General features: G+C 48.4%; 1 protein-coding gene across 1 annotated transcript in view; it reads right to left on the bottom strand.

The window, feature by feature from the left end:
- Window positions 1-18590, bottom strand: part of LOC126541797 (uncharacterized) — an 89149-nt gene that overhangs the window by 16767 nt on the left and 53792 nt on the right. The window lies entirely within an intron of this gene.

Genomic DNA, 18590 nt, shown 5'->3' with positions numbered 1-18590 from the left:
CCGCGCATACACGATTTTCAACTCTGAGTGCAGGGTATAACCGAAAGACTGAAAGGTGGACACGTTGCTGTATACTGATTTGTAGGTTACTTGAGCAGCACTACACAACACTGACCAAATTTACTGCGATAGCCGTGACCAGTACGAAAATTGGGGGAGCTGATGGGCTGGCCCTAGCTCCACCTCGCCCCCCAGCCATCCTCGCTGTTCCGGTAACGCGCTCTGTGATTGGAGGATCGCATGTCGCAGATACAGCGCACTAGCTCTGACTATGCATATTGCATTGCAGGCTATGCCCGAGTTAAGTGATGCTCTGAATTCCTTCGCTATCTTGCCTTTGCTGCATTTCTTCCTTTTCGTTGTTTTCTTTCGTCCTTTTTCCGATAGTTGCTGGAGTTTATTTCTGATCATTGGGACAGCCGGCGCTTCGGTGGCCGATTTTCTCACCTCCTCATTGTTTAGTAAGCAACAACCGCCGGTCACCGCCGGTCAACAGCCGCCGTGGGTAAAACCTGTATGCCTCGGTGCCAGCGTGCAGCTTGGAGGTAGGCGCCAAAATATCCACTGACCTATCGCGCAACATCCGCACTTATTGGCAGATTAGGCGGGGTTTTGAGCGCAACGCAGACCCTGAGATTGGTGGCGTCTCATCGCGCATTTCGGGGGTGACAGCAGGTTATAGTGTGTAGCAGACAGTCGTCGTCGTCGTCGTCGTCCTCCTGGTGACCAGATCCTGGTGACCAGAGCCGGTAACGCACTCCCTCACCAGAGCAGGATTGGCCACCTTGGTGCAGTGCTTGGCCACAACCTCCTATATGCAGACAGCAAGGTATTCTGAAGAAGATAGCGGTGTCCTCGGTATATGAGCTCAGAGGCTGAAGAAACGCCCGAAGCGCGCTTATCTTTCGTCTCTTCTCTGGCCTACAAGCTGACACGCGAAATTTTAGAAGCCAGGATCAAATGACGGGAGCAGGCAGGAGTACACCATCGATTCTACAAACAGAAAAAGGAAAGAAAGGTTATATCTACGCAGAACCAGTCTATCGGCCTAGAGAAGGGATTACGGCAATAAAGAAAAGAAACGAACGGCACTGCTATGGTTGTTCTTTGCTATGTGTCAGAACCAATATTAAACGTTCTGTTGCTACTCCTGCGGTATGTCGCGCGTCTTCTTCCATTCTGTCGGTGTTTGCGGCTGCAAATCTTTCTTGCAGTGCGCATCCGACGAGCTCAGGCAAGCTCTATTCTCGAGCCGCTTCTCTATAGTCCGCGACTTGCCGCGTTGCCCAAACAAGCTGTATTATACGGGCTTCCGCTTTACACGACGTGTACTCGGTGCGCTTTCAAGCATGTAGTACACTCACCTGCTCAGGGTCAAAATTTTCCATGAGGATCATCTTTTGCGCGAGGGCTCCGTCGAGAAGGACCCAAGCAGCCGTACCCAATAAAAATACAACCGACCGCATGATTGCCAGAGGATCTCGAACGGTGACAGCAGACCTCGACGTGCATACAACGACGATATTGCGAGGAGTTTGCTATAGTGTGCCGACCGCTTCTTATATCGACACTTCGCTTGTACGCGCCCGGTCGCAGAAGCAAACGAACGAACGAAATTAGAAGCTGGTCAAACACGAGGTACACCTTTGAGTCTCCGCTCGGACTGTATACTTATACGACAACCTACGCGGAGGGGGCGGGGGGGGCAACCTCTTGACTCGCAAATTTGCGCTCCCCAGTGTATAGACAAAGCTGCCACACGGCAACTGCTTGTTATTGAGAGGAAAGGTGTGCAGCTACACCAGAACTATCGATGTGGAGAAACGCGCCACTGCTTCTGGAGAGCTGCGTTCGTTTGCAGCCCCATTTGTTCCGCGAGTGCTGCGCAGGCGAAACATCGTTGATTTTCTGGAGGAAATATCCGCAAATATATCTAAAAAAAGAAGGATGAAAAAAAAAGAAAGAAAGGAGAAGAGATAGGAAAACACCGAACCGAAATTAAGGCTCGATCGGCTTAAGAAGTGCCCAGACTTCATTCGTAAGCTTTGTTTTACCCTCGCAGCAAGGTTATGTGTACCTATAGCGCTGGCACGACTGAAGCCTGTGTGTTTGCACAAGGGCTGTCACGAAAGTACGCGAAGCCCTCAAGGCGGGAAGCTAGGTGCTGCGCAAATAAGACGACAGCGACGAACGCCGTGCGCTCTTTACGCAACGCCAAGCTTTAGAAGCCCTAATGCAGGTGGTTCGGGCAGGTGGAAAAGGAGCGCATATGCTTCGCGTGTGCCGACTTTTTGGCCCGAGTATACGCGGCCGCTACAGCGAGTGTGCTGTGCAGTACGTCTCGTCTGACTGAACAGTGTGAAGACGCTGATTCACACGGTCTACGTAATTAAGTGGCAGCGCCGGCGAGCTAACTGCTAATTTCTCACTAGTAACTTGCGAGCTTTGGCGTACTCGAAATTAGTGCTTGCGGATATCCGTCGCAAACCGGCTATCCGGTTTAACGGGAGGGTAGTGAATCCGGTCTCGAAAGCCGCGGTTATCCGGTCATCCAGGTTTTAAGAAAGGGATATTCAGGACAGCCGGTTTAAATAACCGGTTAGCCGGATATTCGTATATTCGGACACGGATATTTAGTGTTTAAAAAAAGTAAAGTTGTAAGAAGGTTAATCGGTGCAGATATAGGGTTTCCGCGAGCGGTTGCAAAAATAACTACAAATATAAGAATACAAGAGAGAAAGAGAGGTAATTTCGGCACAGGTAAACAAGAACAAATATCCAGCTATCCGAATATGCGGATACTATAGACGAATAACCAAGTGAATAACCGATCACTCCGGTTATGCGGTTTACAGATTCGAATAACCGGCAAATCGAATAACCGGCTTTTCCGCAAAACCGGTTTGATGTTGCTGCACTACTTGAAATCGGAGTCTGTCTCGTTAACCTCGTAAGATTACCTAAATATAGCTATTCCTGTGACACCTGTGTTGATTATTATGTGGTTGATTGTGTTGCACAAATAACTATTTACTAATTTACTTCTTGCGTATATCAATAGTTTGCATTTATTACTAGTAAGAGTTTGTACAGTATTGCCAGTCACCGTTCGTATTGGACCAGCCACTAACCATTTAAGTTATCGGTTCGCGATATCTCAATGAGCTCTTCTTATTATGTATAAAGTTTCCTTTGACCGACCGACCGATTGATACTTTTGCGATAATCTCGTGATTTTCACGGCTTTTACTGCCCGAAAAATGCCTGCCGCTTCTACAAGAGAGATAGTTTAATAGTATCCCGTGAGATTAGCCTATAGTGACAGGCCTGGCACATACACTATTCCAGGTAATATGATGGGAGAGACGAAAGATAGGGATAAAGAAAGGATAGAGATAGGGATAGAGAATAAAGGCCACGGTCCGAGGACGAACCGCGGCTCAAGTCGTGTGTCGTGTTGTATGCTTATAGAATTCAAGACAGCCATTGAGGTTGTAAAGCTTCTAAACATGCGGATTAAATGGTCTCATGAGACGTAGTAACTGCAGTTACTATAAGTGACGCTGCAAAATGTTGTGAGCGTTGTACACGCTGCCGCTTATTTTACGTAAGTATTTGCGCGTTGTTGACATTCAAAAGGAGCTGGCCCTCGAAAAAAGGTGTATGTAATCTTGACTCGTTTCTGCGTAACGGTATCAGCTCGCTATGCCATTCACGCACTGGATGGCGACTATTGAAAGCAAGATGCTGCTTCGTACAACTGCTTTCGTAGTGGGATCAGACCTGGCACGGTCATTTGCCAGTTAAGTGCTTCGCATAATCCTCGCTTAGAGGTGAGCTTACGAAGTCCTCTGAAACTTTTGCACCACTGCCTTCGTTCGCCTGTGCATGCCACCTCGCGCACGTCGCCGTGGCCAAAGGAGTCGTAATCAGTTAAACAAATACGATGTGGTAGGGGCAGGCGCACCGTCCGATTTCTTGCAAATGTAAAGGCGCGCGCTCAGGTTACGCCATGACTATGAGACGGGCAAATAACGGTGGTTGCGTTACCATAATATGCATTCAAACTGCATTACAAATTTTGATGCGTAAGCGTTCCTTATAGTGTATCCCGGAGAAACCGTGTCTGTCCCGTATAACGCCTTGTAACCGGGAATATAGTGCGTAATTGGCCAAGTTAAGACACTTAATCGTTTTAACAGTGTAACTGTAGATGATTGGTCGCTTTAGAATGGATAAAATAAAACTGGCCGCGTCGCCGTTTCCTCGATATAGTCATTTGATGCAATAAAAAAGTATAAAATGGCAAGAATAACAAGTTGGTAGATGTGGTTTGGCAAAAAGCGCATTGTGGTAGTGGAGAGGCTCCGTTCATACGAACGCCCTGAAGGGGTAGGATGTGCCGAGACGAGTTCTTGCAATGGCACCAAAGGAACGTAAGCTTGGTGAAACGGAGAAGAGGCGCAGGAGCGCTGAAAGACAACGGGAATATCGTAGTCAGTAGAGGGAACAACGACAACAGCAACAGGAACTATAGGAGATAACCAACAGCAAGAAGAGGAAAGGAGGTGCTCAGAAGCGAATCGGAAATGACGTTATAGGGCGACGCTCCATAAAAAGAATGCTGCAGAAATTCTGAGAAATGTTTACTAACGCGTAAGCATTCTTTGGCTCATGAAAAAGCGATAGGTAGACATGCACATGCTAGAAACATAAGTAAGCAAAATCCAAGTAACAGCCGAGCCAAAGAATGCTTACGCATTACTAGACAGTTCTCAGAATTTCTGTAGCACTTTCTTTTTATCGAGCTTCGCCCTCAAACCTCATTAAAAAAATCTTTGTTTGAACATACATGTTACTACTTGTTGCCGGGCTATAGTTCGCTGATGTTTCTTAAGAGAGAAAAAGGGCGCGAGATCATATGAAGAGACGGCCATACTAAAAAGACGCCCTTTCCTGTCCGGTCGTTTCTTCCCATGGTTTCGCATCCTTTCAACCGTACGAAGATATCTAATTTTCTCGTTACAAAACTGTCGAAAGATGTAACGATGACAGCGTAACGGTGTGACGAAAGGCGTAACAATGTAACATTTCGTTACGTATAAACGTTACGTACAATTCTGCCCCGCGGCCATGTCGAGTGATGCGTCTTCACAGTTCAAACTCAATAGTCAAAATCGCTTCCCAAATTCAGTTACACCATCGCAACGCCGCGGTGCTCTCGTACTGTCGAGTTTTTTGTCGGGCGCCATTGTTTCCACTCAACAGTCGACGTCTGTCTGCGGCCAATCCAAGAGCATCTCAAAGAGCGCGTGGGAGAAAAGAAGCCGGCTTTACTACGGTCATTAGCCCTGCATCTGAAAATACCGTGCGGTGGGCCCTATAGAAGAGTCTATATGCACTGCTCTCAAGAGAGAGAGAGAGAGAGAGAAAGGCAAAGGAAAGACAGGGAGGTTAACCAGAGATTATCTCCGGTTGGCTACCCTGTACTGGGGGAGGGGCAAGGGGATGCGATATGTGAGAGAGAGAAGGATTCAAAAAAGAAAGCTACACACACACGCACGTACACACAAAATGTTTCTGTGGGCACTGTCACGCAGCCCGCGCAAAGACGTTCCTAGTGTTATGCAGTGTCACCGTACTATGCTGCGTCACACAGTGAAGTCACAATCTGTCAGAAAGTCCAGTGTCCTTTAAATACCGCAGCAGCGCCTTCATAGCCGATCGCCACTGCTCTCAACTTCTTCGTTGGTACAGGAGCACGGCACCTTACTCGATTAAAGCAAAGTGAAACAAGGTTATAGCTACGTAAAGTTTGATAACGTAACAAAGTACGGGTCTGACAAGCGGGTGCAGGTATTCAAACGCGCATTAAACAAACAATGAGCCCTTCTATATAAGCGTCTCTATAGCATGCTGATAACATTGTGAAACCCTATGGCTCTCGAAACTAATTACACTGCATTTTCTTCTCTTGCGATGACAGGTCGCGATGATGAAAGACCTGGCGAAGCTCAGTCCTTCGCGTAGCGTCCCCAAGGTCTTGAGCACGTCTATCGCGCGCGGCAAACGCGCGAAACGTGCAAAGTAGCCAAAGCAACTGCGTTCGATATAAATATGCAACGTATATAAGATAAAGTAAAAGCCCGCCGGTTGCCACACAGGCAGCGATGGAGCCCCAGTTTGTGAATATACGCGCGCCTTGCGGTAACAATATGTGCGCGCGGCGTGATTAATTAGCGCGCCGAAAGGCCGGAGGAGACACGCGGCAAAATACTGAGACGCGCAGTGAGACACCGTGTAGCAGCATATGCCAGGTGCAAGTAAATTCAAGCAAAGCGCATTTTACACAACCTCCTATGGCATGCAGAACATGCAGGTGCACACAACCATATATAAAAAAGGAAAACAAGATGCGACAGCGCCGTCCTGTACACGGCAAAAGAAATCCGCGCCTCAACAAGCCGGCCCGTGCTCAGATTTCCACGCAGAAGGGTACGCGTGCTGCGCTGTTAATGAAGACAGATATAATTAATGAAGGCAGTGATATGAGAGGCGGTTGCCTTCATAGAGTTCGCTCCAAAGCGGATTAACGAGTACCTCGAACTCGTTCTTTTAATTTCGTTTGTAAGTGTACGTGCGTGGCGTTCCTGTCTTTTATAACGGTTCTACAGATCATTCGATTGCATCTTCCAAAAATAGCGGTTGAAATGTCAGACTTTATTAGCGGCTGTAACACAGGCTTTCTCGCATCTGCCGCGCCCAAATAAATGAGCTCGTGAAGCGGAACTATAGCACTCGCAGTGGTACTTGGCTTCGGAAGTTCTTTTTTTGTTTTTATTTTTGCTTTCCGGACGTCAGTGGCTTAAAAGCGAACGGGTTCTTTCGAACGAGTGTCCAATTCACCGGTCGCAGCCTGTTTTGCAAAGTTGAGGATTCTTTTAAACTTCTCTAACTGCGGAACTTGTTTTTGATTGAACGCACTACATCGTTATTCTCGACACGAAAAGACCAGCAAACCTAACTCTGTAGTGAAAATGAAAGCTCCTATTTCAAGCTTCGCCTAAACCCGACTTTCTTTAGTCATTCGCACACTAACTAATAGGTAAAGCAACTTAATACCAGGCTGGTATTTGCTTTATATATACTCAGAAAAACGGGCTCCGACTGAGAAAAAACAAGGGGGGGGGGGGGGGGGGGGATCAGGTATATATGAGCGAGGAATACAGACCGGGCGCCATTTCCTACACCGAACATAATTAACGTCCTGTCCGGTTCTCTATGATGATGTGCGTCGATCTTCATTACGCTTGCTTTAAACACACTATATAGTTCCCAAAATATGTGGAATTAACTTGGCAGCCACGGGATCGAAACGGAAAGTGTGCTTGTTTTCTGCGAAGCATGCGACGTCGATCGTCATGCCACTGTAATTTGACAACCTCACATAGCAGTGACGGTTCACTTCCGAGTTATACTTTCGCGTTTCTCGGTACTGGTTGCAGCCTAAACAGTATTCACGAAATCCGAGTTAAGCCGGTTTATTTCCCCAACATTCGTGTTCCTCAGCTAACTTGCGCTGGTATGCATCGTATACCTCAACAGCGAAGAGCCGCCGATAAGCGGATAGTGTATGTCGAAAATGGAAGGAGATCGAAGCCTCGCTGACATGACCAGTCACATCGTCTACGATAACCTATATATGTTAAATTACGCCGTTCATATACTATTAGCACCGTCTTACATTGATTATTACTTCTATTTGTCCTCCTATATTGAAATGAATGCGGTGATAATATAACACACTGGTCCTAATACAACTGTACAATTTCGAGATGTGATGCAGCTAAATTATAGTTAAGCGTATCTGGCTCGCTTGCACTCTTAAACAAATGTACACCCTTTGGGTCGTATCTTGCCACACAACAATAATCGTTAGATATCTTGCTTGCGTTTCCCTTCTTGAAAATGCTGTGCTCGCTACTTTCCTGTCGAGGATGCTCTGTCGTGCTGATGACGCGCATGCCATTCGTGACTTGGAAGTACCGGGAAAGGAAATGCGGACAAGACAGATGACGATTATTGTTGTGTGGCCCAAAGGGTGTAATTTTGCACTGATTTTGCACAGTGTGGTTGCACTGATCTTCATCTAACACTTTAAAAAAATTATGGGGTTTTACGTGCCAAAACAACTTTCTGATTATGAGGCACGACCTAATGGAGGACTCCGGAAATTTCGACCACCTGGGGTTCTTTAACGTGCACCTAAATCTAACTAACACGGGTGTTTTCGCATTTCGCCCCAATCGAAATGCGGCCGCCGTGGCAGGGATTCGATCCCGCGACCTCGTGCTCAGCAGCCTAACACCATAGCCACTGAGCAACCACGGCGGGTATCTAACACATTAAATAATTCGAGAACTAAAATCTGATCAAATTATCATGTATATAAAAGAAGTCAGATTATTAGAGTCTATCAAAGGTGAAACGCGCCCGAACTTGCAAGCAACGAGTCGCACTGCTATACGCCATTCCTGCAAATGTGTTGTTAATGTTACCGAGCTGTCATGGCAGTCCTTCCGCGTTGCCTTCTGATAAGTCACCGCGGTTATCATGTAGAGATGCGTGTTATAAATATTACCTACGTAAATCGCGCAACCACTTCTGGCCGACATCAGGTACTCGCAAAAGCGTATACATCAGGCAATGGAGGACAGGGCACTGTCGCACCATCCATCAAAGTCGCCTCCGCCAGCAAATTTTGTGCGCGTAAGGTGCTTGGAAGTGCGGTGTCTACCGTCTATTTTAACCGTAGCTTCCTTTTCTTGAGGGTGATATACATCAATGCGGCAAATGCGACACGTACACGTTAATAACATAAAAAAGGGAAGAGTTGGAACGTTTCTCACTATATTCGATCGAAATACTGATAAGTGACCTCTTGCTTTCCTTTCCCCTTTCTTTATTTTTATATCTTTTTTTAAAAATCACGAATGAGGGCGCGGCTCCTGTTTGCGCCCTGGGTGGTCGCATTTCGACGGAGAAGCAATGATAAAAAAAAAAGAGCTTGTGTACTTAGATTAACAGGTGCATGTTAAAGCACACCGTGTGGTCAAAATTAAACCGGATCCCACCGCTATATACGGCGTCCTTCATAACTTAGCGTGCAGTTTTGAGACGGCAAACCCGACAATTTTATTTTTATGCGCATGTAAAATACAACGCGTAATTCAACAAGCACAAACGCACGTAGCAGCGCTCGCTCTACTGCTCCCACTTTCCAGCCAAGCCATCATTTTTTGCCTTTTCTTTTCTTTTTTTTTTTTGCTCCCGCATTTGCCAGCGGTGACCAAGCGAGGCAGACAGGCAGTTATGCGCAAACCTATGTGACTTGGTTAATGTTCAAGTTGCCGTCGATGAAGCGCCTCGTCCTGTGCGACTCTCTCTTTGCGTTTCCGCCTTCTTTAGTTAAGCTTCTGCCATAATGAGGCAGAGGGCGCACAGGGAACAGAGTTAAGGTTCATGTTTTAGATCTAGTTGTGCTGTGTCGATCTTTCTGTCTGTACTTTATGAGTTGGTTAGCGTTAAGTGGTGCTACTACTCGTCATCATTGTACCGGCACCTTTTCATCGTCCCAGTCTTTCTCTTGTCCTCATGCCGAATACGACCGCAAAAAAAGAAAAAAAGAAGCCCTCCTTATACGCCGTCATGCAGAATGCGCAAGCGCCAGCTATAACCGCGCTCAGCTATCGAAGTCGAACAGGCTACGCGCTTCGATGTACTCTTTTTTTTTTTCTTTTCCTTATTGGTGGCCGAACTAGATTAGGCACCTTCGTGGGAAGAAAAACTTCCGTGCAAAGTACGGTTGCTTACCCAAGGAAAACGCTTTTAGAGCTACGCTTTCTATCTATATGTTTTCATTAAATTTTTTTTTTTTTGCATAGCCTAACCGTGATAGGCCGCGACGCTTTCAATCGAAGCCCGCTATGCTAGCTGCTTGAAGGAGGAGCTCGTGAATGGCAACATTGAAGGCAGTTCTTTAGGAATCGCCATTGAGGTCAGAGCCAGCAGTCGCTGCACTGGTTCAACCGCGACGAAGAAAGAAAAAAAGAAAGAAAGAAAGAAAGAAAGAAAGAAAGAAAGAAAGAAAGAAGGAAAAGCAAGAAAGCAAGAAAGAAATCAAGCAAGTGTGCGGCGAGACTGAATGTACTTGCTGTTAAGAACTCAGACTCGGATCACTGGTTCGGCTACGGACACATGTTGGGGCAAATGAGAGATAGAGTGATTGTGGAGTTGAAAAAGCGCTATTTTCTGCAGCCCATTAGGGAGCACGGCCCAGCGCCATGAAAGAAAGGTGGGAGGGGTAAAGAGAGAAAAATACTGCCACTGCTTGCAAAGTACAATGTACGTAACTCATCAGAAGTAAATAAGAAGGATGTTCGCCAAGAGAAAATTGTGAAATTTAGAAAGAGTGATTAAAAAAAAAGGCTCGTGGTATAAAAGTGGTACTGAAAAGTTTGCAATATTAAGTTCAGGTCACTCTTGCACGCGGTGCCTCTGATGTAGTACGTCAGCTTTAAGTTCAGGTTGCCTTTGACAAGCTATACGCTTGCAAGGCGCTCATACTATGTTGCGCAATACCAGTTTCGATATTTTAATTCCTGAACTTTGCGAAGAAATGCATTGGCGTTCCAGTTATTTTCTTAACAAACCGGTATTTTATGCATTGAAGCACAAAAGCAACTGCAACGCCGATGCATTTCTCCGCAAAGTTCGGGCATTAATCTCAAAACTGGTGTCTTCCTGAGAATTCGTTCCAAGTGGATCCGCCTTGCGAACTCCACGGCTAGAATTTGTAATTTGTAATATGGGCCACAAGGCAATTAGTTAAAGACTTAATTAGTGAATTTTTGTTAATTAGTAGATTATGCATTTCAATTTTTGCCCAAATAATGTCCGCCTCTTCGGGTAGACTTGCTCATGAATTAGAATTGTGTTATCTGCCGCAAGCAAGCTTTAAAAATTTTGGAAGCGTTCGCCGCAACACCTGGTATTTCATATATATATATATATATATATATATATATATATATATATATATTACAAAGAGAGATATATAGGAGCAGAAACAAAGGAACGATAGGAAAGTACCAGCTCAGGGGAAAGAGAAAAGGGGTCCTAAAGAGATAGTAATGGAAAAAAGGCGAACAGAGAAACAGAAATCAGTGCTTGCTAAATTGAGTCATTGCCTGCTTTAGAATGAAATGTAATCCTTTCTTATCCGTCAACATCTGAGTAATCCTGAGCAGGCGCTGCCAAAAAAAAGTGAAGAAAAGAGAAATCCGTGACGTCACGTGCAGCAGGCGCGGGAAGGTGGCGGAACCACCGATCGTTCATTCTTGATTTGTCGTCGACTTTCGCGTCTTCTCCGGCTTATAAAGCCTCCGGTAGCGTTATGACTCACCTTTTCAGTCGTCCAAATCTGTTTTCTGTCTGTATCAACGCCCTGATACGCCGAGCTTACAAGGCGGCGCTCGGACTATTCGAGTGTACGAACACCAACAAGCTCCTGAGCCTGGGGTACACAATACCCTCGAGGAAATTGCGGAAGCGCAACGGACCGCTGGAGCCCAGCTGGAGCGGCTCTCTATGACCGAAGCCGGCAGGCGCATACTCCAATACTTGGGCTTCACGCCCGGAGCGAAAGCGGCGAGTAGCGACGTTTCTGTCCCGGACGGAACCCGGCGCCGGATTCGGGTGGACCTCATCCCGAGAAACATGAACCCGGAGTATAACAAGGTGAGAAGAGCGGCGAGGGCCAAGGCCCTCATCGACTTTCACGCCAAGGACGAGCACGCAAGGTTCGTGGATGCGGCAGAATACCAGGGAGACTGCGCGGCGTTCGTAGCTACCGTCATCGAGGCGTCGTCCGGCGCGACGAGGGCAGCGGCGAGCTTACGGCTCCGCGAGGCGTGTCAGGCGGAGGAGGTGGCCATTGCCCTGGCCATTGCCGACCCCGGGTGCCAGACGGTGTTGTGCGATTCGCGAAGTGCAGTGCGGAATTATGCAAAGGGCAAAGTGTGTGGTGAGGCTGTGCGCGTTCTGTACTCGGCTGACCTGCAACGACAGAATAGGTATGTTAGAATCAAGTGGTTCCCGGCGCACGCGGGCAACGATGCGTCCGAGAAGCACGATAACCACAACGAGACGGCACACGCAGTGGCGCGAGCGCTAACCAACCGCGCCGCTGCAACCGACCGTCCAACGTGTTGTAGTGCCAAGGATCGCATGACGACGTTCAACGAACTTACACAGTTCCACCGCCTGGCTCGAAGGACTTTCCCACCCCCGCACCCGGGGCTGAGCCGAGCGAAGGCGGTGCTGTTCAGACAATTGCAAACTGGTTCTTTACCCACCCCAGTGTTAATGACTCATCTATACCCTAAATTATATGTGAGTGATGTGTGCCGCGTGTGCCAGCGGTAGAGGGCCACCCTGACGCACATCCTATGGGATTGCACCAAGTTCCCCAATGAGGCTACGACAAGTACAACGATTCCGCCGCGACTCGCGGCTGCGGCGAAATGCTACGACCACGAAAGCCAAACCTGGGCCGTCCAGCAGGTCACGGCGGCTCTTGAAAGACAAAGGCCGAGCGACACCGACGGAACGTTGCCCCTCAGGGCGACCGAGCGCGGGAGTAACACGCGCTGGAGTTGAGTAGAGACCACCCGCTGAGAAGACGTCAGGGCCCGCGTCACGGCGCCATTTAGTCATGGTGTCGTTCTGCAGGCGACTACATGAAGTTGTCTCTCTCTCTCTCTCTCTCTCAAGACGGGACTCCGTATCACCGGCGCGTACAGCTTCACCAAAAGATGGATTGAGCCTATAGTATGAGATCAATTAGCTCGATAAGACGAACGATTATAAGAGTGCTATAGGGCCTCAAGCCGAGCGTTGGCAGTCTATAAATTGTGGGCGGAACGGTCGCTTCGGATCCGGCTAGATCCGCACGCTCGCACGAACGTCAACGCTGGTACATAGACCGAAGCGAGCAGCGCGCGGAGCGCACGCTAGTTCCTCGTCAAGAGGTGAATTTGTAGATCGAAGGCTCCGCAGAGTGCTGTTATGAGAATTAAATTGCACTGTCTGTATCTAAGCTTTTCTTTTTTCTTTTCTTAAGCGGCTGCCAGCGATAGTGATCAGCTCCTCGCAGTATATACTGATCCAATCGTTAGAAGAATTCAGTAGAGAACACCTTTATATCGAACCGGTCGTGACCGAGATAAGTACTTCTGCAACAGAAGTAGGGAGTTCTCCTATACGAGAGAGGGCGCTCCAAACGATACACAGGCTCACGCGGAATTTGGTTCGCAACTGATGAAGTGGCATATATGCTATAAGATTTGTTACAGCAACTGCCTTACAAATAATAACAATTAAATAAATCTGCAGCACGAGGAATCGCGTGATGATCGCCAATAGGTACCTTCCTATTTAAGACTAATATTTTCTAGATAACGTCTTTAGCTGTTTAAACATATGGATCGGCAAAATATGGCGCGTATACACTGTACATGCATAGGGCTTCACGATATATGCTTTGCACACGAAGCTTCTTCCATTATCCGGACAGGCACCGAGCAGTCGGTGCAAGTACACGGACTCAGTGTTCAGCTAACAAACAAACAAACAAACAAACAAACAAACAAACAAACAAACAAACAAACAAACAAACAAGAACTTTTTGAAACCCGTCACGTAACACTGAGTCCATGCGCCGAGATTTTGTTGCGCAATTTACAAAAAGAAAAAGGAGGGAAAATTGGCCTTCATTTTCCGCACTATAATCATTCCCTCTTCGTAAAATGAATACAGTTTCAAAAAAAAAAAAAGTACACTTTACCAGCCTCAACTGATTTAGCGTTTGTTTCATTAGTGTCTCTTTCTAACCTAACCTAACCTCGCGAAATACAAAAAAGGGCAGCGCGACCAAAGCTGCAACCATAGAGTATTAATGCGGAATCTGCGTGTCGTTGCCTAAAAAACCTAACAATCTTTGCTTATGTTAGGTTGTGCACTGTCTGAATGTTTCAAAATTTCGTGAGAGACTTGTCAAATACTCGTCAAACGTTCTCACACTGTGGTTACAGTGTCACAATACCTTGGCTAACGCCGGTATTCTTTTATGCAATCCAATGGTGGCGGACAACTATCTAACATATTTTTTTCTTTACTTGCCTACCTGCTCAGAAAAAGTAGAAACGTCAACAATTTTTGCCTGCCTCTAAATGAATGCCACAACTCAGTCATCTGAACAAAAATAACGTAAGCATGCAGAGTAATGTTCCCTCAAATTGATTGAACCATATTAAATTGAAAGCAGACAACAGAGAATGTGAAAAAGCAAAAATCTGTTTTGAAGAGCAAAGTACACTATTTCATATGCATAAAAATAAACAAACGAGAAAATGAACAGAAACCAAGCATTTGTGAAACCATGCTGGGATCAATTAATCAAACGAGACGCTCCTATTATTCTAGGAAGATAATGAAGCTTTCACCGCTGTTTTTCATGCGGGGAAATTTAATATGGTGGTCGCGATCTCTCAGTAGCCCCATAAGCAGCTTAAACTCGCATGGAAATGAAGGACGCCTCGCCTGCTTTAGAGTGATTTAGACGTTATTTCCCTTTCTTTCTCACCGGCGTCGCGCTGAATTTTTCTTCTTTAAGCGCAGATTCTTCCTCTGAATCAATTTTAACTTGCATATTCAGACAGCGAACATTCAACGGCGACCAAAATTACTAATGGAAATAAGGAAAACGGAAATTTCGGCGAAGAACCGAGATAAAACGAGCAGTATCTTTACCAGATGGAAAGGGATGTGCAATGCGTGGATCACTTTCTTGTCGGACTGAATTCTTTATCATGCTTTTATTGATAGACCTGCGCCGCTAATGGCAGAGACAGTGAAATTCTTGTGAATACATAGTGTATATATATATATATATATATATATATATATATATATATATATATATATATATATATATATATATATATATACTGGCTAGCTCACGGGAGGACGTGTATACTAGTTGTCTAAAACTCCTGACAAGAGTGAGTGAGTGAGTGAGTGAGTGAATAAACTTTATTGTAGGTCCGGCGAGGACGCGAACTCGTCGCGCACCCGGCTAGTCCCACGTCGGGACCGGCAGGTCTAGCCCACCGGCCCGGTCGCGGGCACGCCGGACGGCCAGGATTTGCTTTTCTAGAGCGGGGCTACGCAAAAGCGAGTCCCACTCCTCCTTGATGAACTTGGGGTATGTCGACCCGCACTCCCAGAGCATGTGAGGTAGAGTGGAGGTCTGGCCGCAGGACGGGCAGGCGTCGTCGCGATACACGTCGGGGTAAGCCTCGTGGAGAGCGGACAGACACGGATATGTGCTGGTCTGTAGGAGCCTAAGTGAAACGGCTTGCGCCCTATTCAACTTGGGGTGAGGGGGTGGAAAGACCCTTCTGGACATGTAGAAATATTTAATAATCTCATTGTGAGTAGCGGGAGCGTCCCTGTGACCGTAGAGAGGAGGGGAGTCAGTGCTCCTTATAGAGGAAGCGCGGTCGGTGAGGTCACGCGCAGCCTCGTGGGCAGACTCATTGAGGTTCGGGGGAGCACCCTCGACCGATCCTACGTGAGCGGGAAACCAGTGAATTGAATGGTTTGTGAGAGCATGTGGACTCGAGCCGCTAAGAAGACGAACAGCTTCCTTGGCGATGCAACCCTTTTGAAAAGCCCTAACTGCCGTTTTGGAATCACTATAAATTTCGGACCCACGACCGTCTAGCAGGGCGAGGGCGATGGCGACTTGCTCGGCGACTCCGGGGTCTGAAGTGCGAATTGAGGCGCTATTGGAAATGTTGCCGCCCGAGTCGACCACAACGACGGCAAAGGTCTTCCCGTCACTGTACTCCGCAGCGTCGACGAAGCTTGCGCTAATGTTGTGTCGCTTGATCTGTTTGAGGATGGCGGCTGCTCTGGCCTTGCGTCTGCCCTCGTTGTGGACGGGATGGACGTTTCGGGGCACAGGGGCGACTTCGAACTTGTCTCGAATGCACCTAGGGATCGGGGTACTGACCATCGGGAATCCCGCAGGGTGGTAACCCAGCTCTTCGAGGATGCGTTTACCTGCTGCTGTGGTGCCCAGGCGAGTGAGTTGCGCGCGTTCTTGGGCTTCGGCAATCTCCTCGGCGGTCTTATGTACCCCCAGCTTCAAGAGATCCTCGGTATGGGTCCTGATGGGTAGCCCGAGAGCCCTCTTGACTATTTTGCGGATAAGAACATTGAGCTTGTCTCGCTCCGCTCTGAGCCAGTTGTGCATAGAAATCGTGTACGTGAGGTGGCAGAGTACGAAGGCATTGATCAGCCTGAGAAGATTGCTTTCCTTCATGCCTCGATGCCGGTTTGCGATTCTGCGAACGAGGCGGAAAGCGTTGTCCGTCTTCGCGATAATCTTGCGGAGAGCAGTTCCGTTTCCGCCGTTGTATTCGACAAACATGCCCAGGACCCGAATAACGTCGACCCTGGGTATCACCCCCCCGTCACAAGTGCGAAGTCTGATGCTGCTTTCAGAGACTGGCTTCCAATCTTTGGGTCTGCCTCCCTTCTCTTTTCTGTAAAGTAGCAGCTCCGACTTGGCGGGGGCGCATCGAAGTCCGGTGGGGCGGAGATACTCCTCGATCACGTCAATCGCCTCCTGCATGGCTTCTTCGACTCTGCCCTCGCAGCCGCGGGAGCACCATATGGTGATGTCATCGGCGTAAATGGTGTGCTTGACGTTCTCGACGCGCGCCAACCTCTCGGAAAGACCAATCATACAGATGTTAAACAATGTTGGGGAGATGACGGCGCCCTGAGGAGTGCCCCGCCCTCCGAGGGGCACATCTTCGGAGCGGAAGTCTCCAATGCGAAGCTTGGCCTTCCTGTCAGTCAGAAAAGAGCTGACGTAGTTGTGGAATCTGGAACCCAGACCCAGGTCTGAAATGGTCTTGACGATGAAGGTGTGGAGCATGTTGTCGAAAGCCTTCTCGAGGTCCAGACCCAGCAGAGCCTTGACGTCTCTGGAACGGCCATCCACAATCTGATGCTTGATTAGTTTCATGGCATCCTGCGTTGAGAGTCCGGCGCGGAAGCCGATCATGTTGTACGTGTAAACCTCGTTGTCTTCGAGGTACCCGTTAAGCCTGTTGAGGACGACGCGCTCCATGACCTTGCCGACGCAGGAGGTTAGAGAAATCGGCCTGAGGTTCTCGATGTTCGGGGCCTTGCCGGGCTTGGGAATGAGCACCGTGCAGGCCATCTTCCATTCTGCAGGAACAACGCCGCTATTCCAGGACTCGTTGATTTTGTCGGTCAGGAAGACGATCGACGTGTCCTCGAGGTTTCTCAACATTCTGTTGGTGACTCCGTCTGGACCCGGCGCAGACTTGCGGTTGAGCGCGAAGATGGCCTGTCTAACCTCGGCAATGGAGAAGTCTTCGTCGAGCTCGGGGCGTGGAGGGCCTCGGTAGTCTGGGAGTTGGGTCACTGGATCTCCGTCGCGACGGACGGGCAAGTACCTCTGTACCAGTTTTGCGACGAGCTCATCGACCGTGTGAGACCTGGTGGCCTCGTGAAGGGCCCTGGCCAACGTATGCCTCTGATTTGACTTTGAGCCGCTTTCGTCGAGAAGGTGCTTCAGCATACCCCAGGATTTGCCGTTGCGCATCTGTCCGTCGATGGATTCGCAGAGCTCGTCCCACTGCTGCTGGCATAGCGCCTTGCAGTGGTCATCGATGACCTTGTTGAGCTCCGAGATCTTTTTTCGGAGTCTGCGATTGAGCCTTTGACCCTTCCATCGGCGGAGCAGGGCGTTCTTGGCCTCGATCAGGTGGGCAAGTCTGCTGTCCATCCGCTCGACGTCGAGATCGGTTTCCACTTTCTTGGTAGCCGCGGAAGCGTCGTTCCGGACGCCTTCACACCATTCTTCGAGGGTGGCGGGTGCCCTGGCTCTGCTGGGTTCATCGCGAATCTTGCGAAAGTGGTCCCAATCGATGAACGTGAATTCCTTGATCCTACTCCGAGACACCTTGAAGTTGGTCTCGAGAATGTAGTGGTCGCTGCCGAACTCCATGGCGGTGTTCTCCCAGCCCACGTCCTCAACGTTCCTGACGAACGCTAGGTCAGGTGTCGAGTCCCGGGTGACGGAGTTGCCGATGCGAGTAGGAAAATTCTTGTCAGTGACCAGAGTGAGGTCCATCTCGTTGGCGTCTTGCCACAGGTTGCGCCCCTTGGTAGTGTCGTAGACGTAACCCCAGATGCCGTACGGTGCGTTGAAGTCACCGACGACGACCAAGGGTCGAGGGCCGGCCAAGTCGGTCGCTTTCTTGAGGATGGTCTTGAACTGCTGGCGCGAGTCCCTGGGGTTGCTGTAGATATTGAGGACGAACACGCTGTTTCTGCGCTGATTCTGGTGTGGTACGTCGAGCAGGATCTCAACCATGACATATTCAATTCTACCACACCCCAGCTTGAGGTCGTGGCTGAGATGA

The sequence above is a fragment of the Dermacentor andersoni genome, chromosome 2 (genome assembly GCF_023375885.2).
Source record: "Dermacentor andersoni chromosome 2, qqDerAnde1_hic_scaffold, whole genome shotgun sequence".
Classification (NCBI taxonomy): domain Eukaryota; kingdom Metazoa; phylum Arthropoda; class Arachnida; order Ixodida; family Ixodidae; genus Dermacentor; species Dermacentor andersoni.
The sequence above is the reverse complement of the archived record's forward strand: the minus strand, read 5'-3'. Positions and strand labels throughout refer to the sequence as shown.